The following is a 15,812-nucleotide window of genomic DNA, read 5'->3' as shown; positions in this document are numbered from 1 at the left end:
TAATCTTAAAAATATTTTACATCAAAATTCTATACCATGATAAAATTTGAAAGTGCACCTTACCTCTACACCTACATATGTATCCGTATGCCAACTGTACCCCTAAAACAGGTGTAGTGTTAGAGATTTTATAATAAAAAAAAAAAAGTGTAGAGAGAGAGGAGAGACCTTTTTAAAAAGCTTTGCTTGGGTCTGCCCTACTTTATATCTTAGGTATTGAAAGCAGAGATGGGCATAAAGGGCAAGCAGCATTCCTTCTCTTTTTCCACCTTTACTTATTAATAATCTCTCTCTCTCTCTCTCTCTCTCTCTCTCTAGATGGTAAAGGACAGGTGCAAGTTGGGTGCAACTAAGTCAAATGGCTTGGACGATTGCCCTATGATACAAGGTACTTCGCTTACTCTACCTAGCCCAAGCCCCTTTTTCTTTTTTTTTCTTTTTTTTTAATTATTATTATTATTATTATTTTTTAGACAAAGTTGTATAGGAATGGAACTTTAGATGTTTTGTTATGAAAACTTAACCTCTACGGTCTTGACTCAAGCTGGATTCCTCATAATCAAGTTATGACATTGATAAATCTTACATGGCTCACTCTAAACTCTCTACCAAAAAACCCTGACTATGCAGGTCGATGACAATATGAAACATTGATAAAAAATCAATTACAAATGTGACCAAAACAAGATGTAAAACATATTGAAAAGAACAGGGATTGTATATTATAAGACTACTTATTTTTTAGTCCAATAAGGGCGCAATCATTTTTAGTTATTGGATATGAAATTCTAATGTTCTGAAGTATTTTATAACATTCGAGAAATTCAATAGAATATCCCCAACCACCTAATTTCATGTCTAACAGTCAATTGTGATAGTGGCCTCTTTATAGCAAAAGTAAATGGTCTTATTGTATATATTTTCAAAAGAAAAATATAGGGTATCAAGATTTGTGATGCTTGTAATATATAAGTTTACATCTATGCACACGGGAAGATATATTCTCAAAAAAGATATATCGTTAAGTTGAAAGGCAATTACATTTCATTCAACCTTCGTCAGCCTGAAACATTATTTGATCAATCTCATTCCTCACTGAAGATATGACCATGATTCATGTAGTCAATCCCAATTAATTACAAAAATATTAAAATAATAATGATTTTTTTGTTTATTGACTTGTGGACTTGTATTGTTGGACATGTTAAAATGGGGAGAGAAGCTAAATTAAGGTTCAACAACTTTACACTAGAGTACGTCTCACTTTTCTTTTTATTTTCATTGATCTACTATTAAAAGGCTTTGATTGATTTGAATCTTGAAATTAAAGTTTTGAGCTTAAGAGCTTTATAAAGGTACCAAACATTTGCTTTCTTCAGTCGCAATGGGACACTATCCGGAATGGTAAAAGCCAAAAGATTATATACTCTAGCACCACTATATCATATATTTCACTCCCTCACCCACAATGTTACTCAAGAGTATTTTTAGGACTCTAAATTTTTTGGATATTACTTCTTCAACATAGCTACCAACCTTTTAAAAAAAGACAAAATATCTTTGTAGTTTATAGGTTTTATTTCTCTAAAAATAGGGTAAAAATTGGTAGAGTTGGTTCAAGGAGTTAAAAGATATAATTGATAGAATCTCTATGTCCAAGATAGGTTTTGATACTTTGGGTCTACGAAAAAATGAAACTTAAAGATATGGTCTATGGAGATATTTTCTCAAAAACAAACACCCAGGTGACATACATGCACATGAGAAAACAAAGTTTAAAGACGGTCTTACATTTAGATTTAAGTGTTTTTATATATATATATATATATATATTTGATGAAAATACCCATCGGGCAATTCTAAGGTGCATTTCTAAATTTTCGATTGTAAAAATCTTCCAAATAAGTCTTTTACTCAAGGCAGTAATTATAGACATGACAGTTTCCCAAAAGAAAAGAGCGTAAATATAGGGCATGTTTAAATGATAATTAATTTTTTATGAAGTACACTATCTTATTTAAAATTAATTTATCCTGGATACGATTATCGTATTAGCAGTTTGGTATGTAGTATTATATACAATATAATTCAATTATTTAACTTTTCTAGTAAGTTCCAACATTTGTTAGCTATTTATAGCCAAAAACTATTTTTCAAAATGATAAGGGTGTGGTTTCTATAAGGTTGTAACCTTAAACAATCCAATTAAGGCGCACCTTAAAATTTTATCATAACATTTAATTTAGTTGTAAAAAATTCTTAATATTATCTTAAAATCTATTTTCATACCTAATTAAAAAAAATTAAATTTAAATAATAGTTAAAATTAAGTAGATCTAAAAATATATGAAAATCTTGAAAATGGACGGTCTAGATAATGTGTTGCAAGATGCACTATTTTCGAGACTCAATTTTTTTTTTTTTTCATATTCATACACCTCGATATCGAGATGATCGATTAGAGTATTTTTTCAACATTAAAACAACATTTTTGATAGATTTTTGAGGTACATCTATGATTCTACATTTCAATGTTGCAACCTTATATAAAGTTTTCCCCAAATGATAATCCTATCTAAAACTGTCTATTAAGTGTATCTCATATAACTTTATCAAAGACACTGCCAAACAATAGATAATTCGTTATCAAGGCTAATTTTATTAAAATATTGAATTATCAGTGATAACCAATTTAATTGAAAAATAATAATAAAATGTTGATGGCAATAACCACTACATCCAAAACATACCCATAGCGTGTGTCTTAAGGAGCACGCTATACTTCGTCAATGTAAAATATGGATGTCAAAGATGGGCAAATCATTTTTGTTGGTTTGCACTGGAGTTGGACCACCACGTTAGAGATGAGACAAAGAGCTCTATGCTACCAACTGACAAAGGCATCACACCTACTCTCAGTCGCGCTTTGCTATATTTTCTTCTATAAATTAGAGCAATGATTTCATGGAACCGTTGTATAATAATATGATGTAATAATCTTAAAAAATAATCTTATGGGCATTTGTTTGATTCAAAATTTGAAATTAACACTCTTTGAATTTATTTTTTTTTTGGATTGTGATTATTTAAAATTGCATCTTTTGATAAAGTTTGGATGTGCGCCTTACTTTGATTGTTTCATGTTGTAACTTTATGCAAACCTCACCCTATTGGAAAATATCTGAGATGCTTCTATATGAAAAAAGTTTATGTGAGGTTGAGGCTCTAAAGTTGTTTTGATGTTGAAAAACTTTCAAATTGATCATCTTGATCTCAATATATATACATGAAAAAACAATAAATTGCAAGTCTACGAAATAGTGCATCTTGTAATGCATTAACTGGGCTGTCAATATTCAATATTTGCAAGTATTTACAGATATGCTAGATCTATGCTATTTTTTAAAACTTGAAATTTTATAATTAGAGATGAAAATAAATTTTCAAGGCATCATAAAGATTTTTACTACTGAAAGATCATATTTGACACTATTTAGAGGTACGCCTTACTTGATTGTTTAGGACATCAATCTTATACATACTACACCCTTTTTATATTTTTAAATATTAATAATAGAAATAAAATTCTAGAAATCATCTGGCATTCTACTCCCAATGTGAGACATTTATCACATGCATATTTGTTCTAAATCTGTTTGTTGCCTCAATCCGAATGAGTAGTAGAATGCAAGATATGTGAGAAAATGGCAAAATGCACCGACCATACCAAATGAAGAAATATGTGGTTTTTGATATCAATGGGTGAGTGGACATAGAGTGATTGGCCTTACTAATGATGTTAGCTGAGCCTCCATGGCCACCTCGCATTCCAGTTGATGGAACTCTAACAAGCTTTATTAGTTGGCAAATCATGAGGGGAAGTGATTTAGATTCATGGGGATTCATGCGAGGGCATAGTGATCTTGATGTGATTGGCATATTTGGACTAGTAATCGATTCCTTCCAATGATTCAAAACTCTTATTTGGATCGGGAATCGTCAATTCCGATAAAAAATAGGTGGGAACCGACCGGGGCCTAGGAATTGGGCTAGGTCATACACAATCGTTTGGTTCCCTCGGGAACCAATTGATTATGTCAGGGATCCGGCTATTAGGATCACTCCGTTTCCCAGATTTATAACTTTTTATTATTTTTTCTATTTTTTTTTTTCTGTATTTCTATTTTAATTGACCGATTCTCATCGAGAAGAATCAATTGGATCGCCAAACTAGTTTTCTGAATGGTCGATTCATCCAGCCGATCTAATTTAAAATACTGGTTCCTACTATGACAAGATCTTACCATTATATGGGTCGATACATGCAGGTGTACAGTGGTAGGTTCCATACGGTGGCTAAGAGTGGCTTGGTTCGTGCAAATGATAGTCTGGATGCCTTACATGCATCTAGGTCACCATGATACTAAAAGGTCAGGATTGCATAGGGCCGTGATTTTCTTAAAGCCACTACATAAAAAAAAAAAAATATGAAGGTCAAGTCAGTAGGGATTTGGGCCCCAACCTTTTAGTGAGAATGGAGTTGGAGACTTTATCATTAAACTCAAAGATACTACCGCCAAGGCCAGGCCCATTCACAAAAGCCACAACTCTAATCACCATGAAAAATGCACTTTCGGTGCTAGACAACCGTCAAATTCATCATTTGAATCTTAACAATTATAGAAATAAATAATAATAATATTTGGAGCTCCAAAAATAGTATATATTATTAGACATTATCTAGATTGTCGCGTTTTAAGTGTTCATAAATCTACCATATTGCACCATAGAGCTGCAAATATCACAGTTAAGGACGGAAATAAAATTTTAAGCCATCATAGGGTTCCTAGTGCCAGTATTGCATTTCTCAACTGGGTTTTAAGGTGCGGCTTTACCACCTTAACCTAACTACCATGTTGAAATGGATATTATATCTAGTAAAAATTATTATTTAATCGTTTTGATTGGAATTATTCCTTGTTTGGGTTTTAAATAATTATTCTCAAGTTCTTTATATTTATTCATCTTTTAACTTCTCCTCCTATTTATTATCCATAATTTATTTTTATTAAACAATTCATTTTGATGAGAAAGTGGGAGAGATTTTGAAGAGGAGGTAGATATGATTTGTTTTCTAAAAAGTATCATTATTTAGATGACAAATAAGAGAGGATTTTCAAGGAGAAAGGGATTGTAAAAAAAATGGAGGAAAAAAGAGGTTCCTCTTCTGAGTGTGTTTGTGTGTATAAATCAAACGTTTCATAAAAAATAGAAAAATATAGAGAATAAAGTATATAGGACAACATTATTCATCAAACAAACTAACAAACGATTTCTTCTTCTTTTTTGTCCAAAATAATACATTCTATAGAATTATAGTGATTATTGATAATAAAATGGGCATGGTTTCTTTAAGGTTGCAACCTTAACAATCCAATTAAGGTGCATCCACAAATTTTTATCGTACCATGTAATTTTGGTGTAAAAGAATCTTTGGATTTTCTGAAAATATTTTCATATCTAATTATAAAATTTTAAACTCCCAAGTAGAAGCGTATGAAAATATTGAAAATGTACAGTCTCGATAATGTGCTGCAAGATGCACTATTTTTAAGAATCAAAATATTTTTCTTTATTTTTTATATTTACACATCTCGATGTCGAGATGATCAATTAGAAGGTTTTTCTACATTAAAACAACTTTTTTTTATGGTTTTTGAGGTACATCTTTAAATCTACATTTTAAGGTTTCAACATTAAAGCTATAAACTTTTGAATTTTATGCACTATTAGTCATTAGCATGGAGTGGCCACACACTTGCTTAAAAATCTTGTATTTATTTCATTAAGAGTTAAAAAGAAGGTTTTCTTGATGTTAATGATATAAAATTTCTACTCTATATGGTGGCGGTAGCCAACATTTATAGGTTTTTAAATTCGATCATAGTTGAAGGGTTTACAGACACTTCTGAAGAGAGTATCAGACACAAGGCCTTTGACTAAGTGTTGGAAAAAGAACAGTGTGCTTCCAGATTTTGATGGGACTGTATATCACAGAGAGATCTGGGTTTCTTAAGGATGAACGATAAGTTTTCTTAGTATTTTTTCCTCATGACCATAAAACCTCATCCCTTAAATTTTAGAAGATTAAAGGAACTATCCACTAACCGTTTAGAGCTATATTTTCTTTTTGTAAAAATCGTTTTTAAGATGAATTATGAATAATATATAGTATTTTAAAATATGATTATATTAGGGTAAATCAATAAAATATGGGGCACTTGTGAGGCCCCATGGCCACATTCACCAACATCTCCGAGGTGACCGTAAGGGCCAAATACATTGAAGTACCTTAAAGCCTTTACCATTTAATGAATTTAACCTTTATAAGAATATCCTTGTCATTAGGTTTTTCACACTAATGAGATTTACATCTCATGACCCAAAAATCAATCATCGTCTCGTCAAGGGGTTTTACACCGTAATGCGGCTTTTTCTCTCAGGACCAAGACATCGTAAAATATCCATTTTGGGAGGTTTTGACTTATGCATGTTCCTAAGTCCTATTAAAGTTAAATGCTTTGAAAATATTTTAACATTTAATCCACTTTGTCAAAGGGTCTACAATCATTTTAGTTGATGGTAAATAACTCACAATTAATTGATTTTCTTTTCAATATTATCATATAAATATAATGATAATCAATTTCAATTTGCTTACCCTTATAACTATAGGCTCCATTGTTAATAAAGGAGTTGGAAAATTTTTTAGTACTATGTTGGCTATATCCAGCTTCAAATCTTTAACGACATGTCTAATCTAAACAGCATAAGTAGCAGCGATGCTACAACCAATATACTCGGCTTCCATAATTTACCAAGCTGCTCAAAATCTTGTTTCTTGCTTGATGCTTATGCTCGATTTCGAAGCGAACAACGCTTTAATCCTTTGGCCTGGACCTCGAACTTAAATGGTGTCAAAAGGTCGAGTTAAGGGATTTCGTAGAATTATGACCTCTATGAGAGATTGGTTGTCAAATCGCTCTCCTATGTATCACTTGCAGTGCCGGCTTGTGAAGGCGATAAAATGAAATTCCGCTAAGAAAAAGTCGTGAAAAGTCTTCAAGTAAGAGGGGGAGGGATTCAAAAAATGTTTTGGAAAAAGAATGGAGATCTGAATTAATAATAAGGAAAACACAAATGACATACAATTACAGAAAATGAAATAAAAGATGAAGGAAAGAATGATATCAAGCCTTTCCCTCAGGCCTGACACCCGAATTTGGTAGCCATTTCAGGATCAAATTTGATGTGTCGCCTCCTTCCAGTTCCTTGGGACCCGCCATACTTGATTGATCGATACCAGAACTGGATTCAAGTAATACAGGTTTAGGTTGAGTACGATTGAAGCTCTAAAGGGGAATTTAAGGTTCGAGAGATGTAGACATTAGGGTCCAGGGATACGAGGATTAGGACATAGAGCTTATGGTTTCTAGACACCCCCTCAAAATTCTAGCTAAGGGAACTCCTAAAAACCTTGATTTTGGTTCTAAAAGACCACACAAACCCTAGTAGACTATAGGCAATCTAGACCGAATATAATTGCTCTAAAACTGCTAAAACCTATTCCAAATTGAACTAGATCTCGAGATCTTTTTAACGGTTCAAGAATTGCCTGAATCGGACTTACGGATAAAAAGATATAACAAATAACAATTTAGTCCTGGTTAGACCCAAATATCGGGTCACGGGCCATGATGTAACGCAGCCCGGAAGGCCTAGACGAAATCTGATGATGCAGTAAACACGTTTTATAATTTAGTAAACGCGTCTTCTTTAATTAAATAAGGATAAAACTTCAAGATAAATCCAAAAAATTCCGAAACAATTTTTAAAAAATAATTTAAAAAAACACCAATTTAATCTTATAAATACCTCACCCCATAAACCAAAAAGAGAGACGAATAAAGGAGGAAGTAACAAAAAATACCTTAAAATAGAAAAACCCTTAGAAAAATTCCTAAAAAATTAGAAAAAATTCTCAAAAATCATAGAAAATATCATAATTCATATTCAACCTTAGAAGATCCCAAAATCCTTAGAAAACTTAGAAAATTCCCCTTCAATTCTAAAAAAACCCTAGGTAGATCCTACTTAAAATTCGTAACATTTTCCAAAATTTTAGGAACCCTTGATCTAGGCTAAAGAACCTTATATCTACCAATTCCAACAATATAATGACATCAAAAAAATGAGATGGTGGCGCAAATCAGAAGAGTGACCTGATCTAAGCCCGAAACTCTAGGTTTTGGGTCTCGAGAGGTAAGTATATCTTTCTTGACTTAATTTAACTTGTTTTTCTTCATTTAATAATCTACTTTATTTTATTTTCTGAAAATTAATTTATTATTAAATTTAATTAAATTTAGAAAGCTTCTTTTAGGTCAAAATACAGATTTAAAGCTAGTGCTGCCAGTGGACTAAAAAAAAAACTGGATTTATATAGATCTGGGATTTTTCTGAGTCCATAATTCAAGCAACCCCACTCTCTCTCTACCTTTTCAAAAGTAACCAGTTTTTTCTAAGATTTAAGCAGATCTCATCCCAAAGATTGGCGCAGATCAAAGCGTAAACAGTTTAGTGTCCACCGTGGAGCACCTTGAGCTTCATATCCCTATTTTAGATTAAAAAAGAAAACTTTTTCTTTTTTTTCTCATATTTATTTTTCAAAAAAATAAAGAAGGAAAAGATTAAATAGAAGGAAAACTAGATAGATTTGAAAATATTTCTTTTTATTAGATTCTATCTTTTCTTTTTAGATGTTATTTTTTCTCTCTTCATAAAAAATTTACGATGTTTTTTTCTCTCAATATTTAGATCATCTTTCTTTTAGATCATATTTTTTATATTTAGATCATCTTTTTAGATAATCTTTTATATCATGTTTGTTTTTTTTAGGACATCTTTAGATTCATCTTGATATCTTCTATATCATCTTTTTTATATCTTCTTTCTTTCATGTTTATTTTCTTTAATAGCATCTTTTATCTTCTTTAGATCATACTTATCTTTTTTAAGTGCATTTTTATCTTTTAAAAAGAATCTTTATTTTTTAAATATATATATATATATATATATATATATATATATATATATATATATATATATATATATATATATATATATATATATATATATATATATATATATATATATATGTACATATATATTTATCTCTTTTGATAAAATAATTTTTTTAAAAAAGAAAAAAAATAGAAGATAGATCTAGGCTTTTTTTTGCTTAGTTGCTTGGATTATAAATAGATGTCATCTTTTTCTTTTTATCTTATCATTTGCTTTTACGCTTTATCTGTATAACTTAGAATTTTCTTGACTTTATCTTCTTTAGAATCATCATTTATTCTCTTTAATATATATATATATATATATATATATATATATATATATATATATATATATATATATATATATAATTTTATTTTATTTTCTTTCTTTTTAGAAGCATCTTTATCTTGTTTCTTAGATTTCTTAAATAGATTGGAAACAAATAAAAAAAAGGATAAAATTCAACAGAAAAAAAATATTTTTGTGCATAGTCTTGTAGTTATGTCCATAATTCATGGTGACTCAATTATTAAGTCTACTGCATAGTCTAGACCCCTTTGAATGACTAGACCTATAGGACCTTATGGCTCAGTTCCTTGGGTCTACCATTTCTCAAATCAGTCAATATCAAGTTTCAATGGATCCATAATCCAACACCCAGAGCTAAGCCTAGGTAGCCCATCTGTAGTTCAACCGAGTCGTAGAGTCTAGCAAGTCTGTATGGCTCGAGCTACTCAAAATAGTTAAAGCATTCATTCCAAGACTAAAGGATCATGTTTGAACCCATCCTCATCTTCTATGTCTAGGGAATATACTGCTCAATCAGAGGCTCACCTCTCACAAATATCCAAATCTAATGGTGACATTGCCCAACTAGGGGCACACCACCCATCTATGTCAAAACCTAGAGTTGATGCTGCCCAATTAGGGGCATACTACCCACCTCCTCAAAAGACCCATTCTAGGGGCCACCAACTCAGTAAGGTCCATAGCAACCTATATGATGAGCTTATCAGGCAAGCTAATATGTTAGACTTAGAATACTGCTGAAGATTAAGTCAGGGCCCACGCAAGGTTAGCCACCAAGAAAAACTAGAGACTAAGATATTTTCACCTAAACCCAAGAGTGCTTTAAGTCATGCCTCTATTCCTCAAGGTTCACCCTTATCCAATTCCAGGGACTACGCGTCCCTTTCAATTGAGTGCATTAAGAACTTACCCTCAGTAACTGCCTTCTTGAGACATGCTGGCCTTGATGAGACACATGCCCCACCTAGGGCATCAAGTCATCAGTCAAGTCAGAATCAGAGGACCTCTTTAGCCCATGACTAATAAAGCCATGTGAGTTCTACCCCGTTGGCGAGCCGGCACCTCCAATCTTCGCGTCCTCCACCTTTCATAGAACCGGCTCAACCATGGGACTATCCATCCCATAGTCAGTCATGGCCTGAACCTCCTCATGTCATGTATAGTCACCCACCGGCGCAACTTCTTCAATCTACCCTAGTTTCATATCATCAGTCGCATGCAACCTATTCAAACCATATTCTAACTCAGTATCCTCTGAGTCAGGCAAACCTATCGGCTCCATACCCTCCAGTCACACTACCAGCCTCCAGTCATCCTTACTCGATATATGATGTCAACCAAGCGCTTATGTCTGCACCACCTCTCTATCCCGATCCAGCTACCTCGCAGGTCCAACCTACCCGTAGTTCAGTGTAGCCCATATTAGCTGCATCTCTTGCACCTCAAATTGTGCCATCAGTTCTGGGCAACCAACAGACTTCTGAAGTCAAAATTCCTGAGTCACTTGAGCTCACCCACCTGAAAGGTGAATTAACTATATTTAAAGAGACCCTGGCTAAGATCGAAGATCCAAATATACTTCCTCCAAAATCTTACGTCAAGGATGTTCTTGGGGATGTCAAACCTCTTCCTCTGGGTTTTGAATTTCCTCAGTTTGAAAAAAGTTCAACGGGAAAGGTGATCCTAAAAATCACATCATCGCTTACCTATTGATTGTTCATGCACTTGAGGCTCATCATCTCAAGGCTATGTTTCAGTACACTCTCTCTGGACAACCTTTAATGTGGTTCCAAGAGGTAATCACCAAATACCCGAATCAAACTCCTGATGAGTTGTTTTAACGTTTTGTTGAGAAATATCATAGGACCAAAGAGATCAATGACCCTTGGCGAATTGGTCTCCACCAAACACAATCCGGGTGAGTTGTTTACAGATTTTGTCCAAAGATTTAGAGAGGCTGCATCAAAAGTCATTGATTGCACATTTTTTAAAGCCTCTAAAATTAATATGGCCATGTAGCCTCTACCCATTTTGTGAAGTATTATGTAGCCATTAATATATAATGGTGGTCGTTTGAGGCTTTCGGTGAAATCATTCCGATAATATCAAGACCCCACATACGGGCGGTGGTGAATTAAGTGGTACAGACGGTGCATGGATGAGGTCTCCATAAAACTGACATTTCGGACACTTCTTAACAAATTTCCAAGAATCTTTGGCCATGGTGGTCTAATAATAGCCTTGACGCCTGATTTTCGGGGTTAAGGCAGCTGCCCCATAATGACCTCCTTCGTTGTGTAATTTTATTCATACTTGGTCGATTTCTAGCTGATCGAGGCACCGCAAGATGACGCTATCAAAGGATTTCTTGAACAGGAGGTCATCTCTTATTAAGAAACTCATAAAAAACCTTCAGAAGGCTTTTTTATCCTTTTTGATGGTTCTGTCAAGGTAAAACCTATCTTTTAATAGGGATAAAACATTATGTAACAATGGTTTTGCCTTGACTATTGCATCTGATGCCACGAAAGACACTTCCTCATCGTTCTCATTTTCTTGTTCCATTTCTTTTTCAATCCTTGGTAGGGAAGGGCCATGTTTATGCTTCATGTAAAATGACAGGGTGGTGACTTCTAAAGGGATATTGACAAGGTCGCAAGGGTGTCAACAAACTGATTGTTTTCCCTAGTTACATGCTGGAAGGTGATTCGCTTAAAATATTTTATCATCTTTTCCACCTTTTCTTGATAAGGTTTGAGTTTTTCTTCTTTAACCTTCTAAATCCTCTGAACTTGGTATATGATGAGCAAGGAGTCACCAATGACTCATATTTGTTGGATCTTCAGTTCCATGGCATTCTCAAGTCCGGCTATCAAGGCTTCGTATTCAGCAATGTTATTGGTACATGGGAAATTCAATCTAATGCTTGTTGGCATTAAAATCTTTTCAGGTAAGCATAGTATAACCTATACACCTGTCCCGTATTCGTTTTTTGTACCATCAAAGTATAGCTCTCAAGTTGATTCCTCAATTGTGAAGAGGTCATCATCAGGGAGATTCATGTTAATGGGAGTGTTATTTGATAGTGTATGTTCAGTTAAATGGTTAGCAATGACTCATCATTTGATTGATTATTGAGTGATATACTCGATCTCGAACTCACTCAATAACATTCTTCAATTTGTCAAACGTCCGTTAAGGATTGGTCGCTCCAGTAGGTACTTGAGTGGGTTTATTTTTTAGATGAGCTTGACTGTATGAGATAAGACATAGTGACTTAATTTTTGCATAGCCCACACAAGCGTTAAACAATGCTTCTCCACATTCGTGTATCTTGTCTCATAGTCGACCATGGTTTTCTTGATGTAGTATATGGTTTGTTCTTTTCCATGGTCATTGTATTGCTCTAACATTGCCCCCATGGTCTTGTCTTTCACACATATGTATGAGAACATGAGTTTGTCTGGATTAGGAGGATTAAGGATGGGATGTTTGGTTAGGTACTCATTGATTTGGTTGAACGCCTCTTGGCATTCATTGTCCCATATGATTGGGGTATCTTTCTTAAGGAGCCTATTGAAGGGTGTGCACTTGCTTGTCAGTTGTGAGATGAAACACCGTATGGCTTGTATGCGACCTTAAAGCCCACAAATTTCTTTGATGGGAGAGGGCATTTCGGTGATGGCTAGTATTTTGGACGGATCCACCTCAAATACCCCTTTGGTTAACTATAAAGCCAAGTAATTTACCTGATTCAATTCCAAAAGCATATTTTTGTGGAATGAGTTTGAGTTGATGTTTTCAGAGTCTTTCGGAAATGGTTCTCAAGTTAGTGAAGTGATCGGACCTGGCCTTTGACTTGACCAGGATGTCGTCGACATAGTCTTCCATGATGGTGTGAACCAAGTCGTGGAAGATGCTAGTCATTGCCTGTTTATACGTTGCCCCTGCATTTTTTAGGTCAAAGGGCATAACACGGCAGTAGTAGGTTCCCCATTACATTATGAACGGTGTTTTGGTCTGGTCTTCTTTTTCCATGAGGATTTGACTGTAACTTGAGAAACCATCCATGAACGACAACATCTCGTGCCCCACAATGTTATCGACCAAGGCATCTATGTTTGGTAACAAGAAATTGTCTTTGGGACATGCCTTGTTGAGGTCTCTATAGTCGATACACACTCGGATCCTCTCGTATTTCTTGAGTACAATCACTATGTTAGCTAACCATTCTAAGTAATCGACAGGGGTAATGAATTTTTTCTTGAACAGTTCATTGATTTTTTCTTTGATTTTGAGCCAGGTGGGTCTTTTGACATCAGAGTTTCTACCTTACTAGCCTTGCCCCTTCGTTGAATACTAGGTGATGCTACACCAAGGTAGAATCTAACCCTGGTATATCATCGTATGACCAGGCGAAGACATCACGATAGTACTTGAGAAAGTAAATCATGTTTTTTCGCTTCTCAAGAGATAGGGAGGTTCCAATCTTGGTTAACCTTGGATCCTTCTTGATTACTAAGTTGACGTCGATTGTCTCTTTGATGGTAGTCATTGGGTCACCATCAAATGTCTTTTTGAATTACTCAATATGGGAAGTGAGTTCCTCAGGTTGAGGGATTTCTTCAAACTCTTGATCTTCGTCTGGGTTATCCAATTCGTCATCTTGGGTGTTATGCCCCGTTAATGGGTTATCCTGAGTTTTTGCCATTTTTGAAAATTCTTTTCTGTATTATCATTTTTATCATGTTTCAAATTTTCAACAGTTTCGAAATGTCACAAGAGGTGTCCTTATGGGGACTCGCAAGCGATATGTTAGGGACCGGATGCGCAGGGTAGTTAGGTGGCCACCCTATGCCTATCCATTTTTTTGGCATCAGGACTTGAAGGTACCACTGGTATGCTTCCAGTGATTCTCGAAATAATGGAATGATCGACCAATTTTGTCCCTGGGTTCAAATAGGCAAATGAGCATGATTCACTGTGTCAAAGCCAATTATGTATACTTTCAAGTCTAGGTCAGCAGAGGTATTCAATTCCCAATTCTTGTGTGTGCTAAGGTGTAGAAGGAGAATCCTCAACCATTGGGAATTTAGGATTACAAAATGATAGTTCATATTCTTTCATTTTAAATGAAATAAGAATATCCATTTCATTTTCTTTTACTATACACAAGACATACTTACTCATTATCGAATCATAGTCCAAATAAATTGAATACCTGTTGACTTAACCAAATATCGAAATCAATTTTTTTCAATTTCATTAAATGGACAATCTTAAATAATTAGTAGAACGATTGGTATCAGGAATTGTAATTACCTTTTTTTGAAGGGCGGGCATCGAGAGGGTCGAGGCTTTGAATGCCTCCAGATACAAGCCCGAATCGCATGAAGGCTTCATCCAGCTTTGAAATAAGGTAAACGAACACCCGAGTCCTCTTCGATCCTCGTTTTCTGTTTTAGCTTAGGGTCATTCAGAGATTGCCTTCGTTACGCCTTGCCCTTGACTTCCCAAGCTTTGGCCTGATTGGAAGCCTTGGGAGAAAAGCATGTGTCAAGCCTCGAGGGACCCGAAACGGCATCGATGTTGACATTGGATGATGTCTTTCATCATTGCAGAAGTTTGCAGAATTTGAGGAATAAGGTCACTGGCCTAGGCGTAAGGTGGCGCAATTAGCATGCTTGAAGGAAACAAGCGTGATTTCTCCAAGCTCGACTCCCACGGCTACCTTTCTGTTATCTATACTAGAGTTCAAAAGAGAAAATAGTTCAACACATACCTTGGCGATTCTGTTCTTGGTTGGAAATTTGAGGCACCGATAGAGTGTAGAGGCCACCACGAGATATTCAAGTAGCCACGGCCTCCCTAACAGCATGTTGAATTAGTGTTTTATGTCCAAGACATAAAACTTTATCACTTGGATAATAGAGCCAATCTTGAGAGTGAGAGGCAATATGCCTTCAGTTTGTCTCTTGGTCCCATCGTATGCAGTGATATTAAGCTGACACGGCTCGAAGGTATTCGAGCTCTTGCCTATCTGTTTCACCGTTTTCAAAGGGCATATGTTCAATGATGCCTCGCTGTCAATGAGTGCCTCCGTATTTCATACCCTTGCATGAAAACGGTGATGTGCAATGGTTAGACATGACAACAATTAAAAGCTGGTCAAGATATCTTCATCTGTGAACACAATCGATGTTGGTGCCATCAACTGATTGATCATTCCACACAACTCATTCGGTTGTGTGTTGCTCGAGATGTGTGTCTTGGGAAAGACTTTCCTAATCTGGGCCCTATGTGCCGGTGAGTTATTAAGCAGCTTCAAGATGCTGATTTGAGCTTGGATCTTCTCAAGGTGAGATGGTAGATCGTAG

This window comes from Amborella trichopoda, chromosome 10, assembly GCF_054954075.1.
Source record: "Amborella trichopoda isolate Santa Cruz 75 chromosome 10, AtrichopodaSantaCruz75HAP2 v2.0, whole genome shotgun sequence".
NCBI classification, from domain to species: domain Eukaryota; kingdom Viridiplantae; phylum Streptophyta; class Magnoliopsida; order Amborellales; family Amborellaceae; genus Amborella; species Amborella trichopoda.
This window is presented reverse-complemented; position numbering follows the sequence as displayed.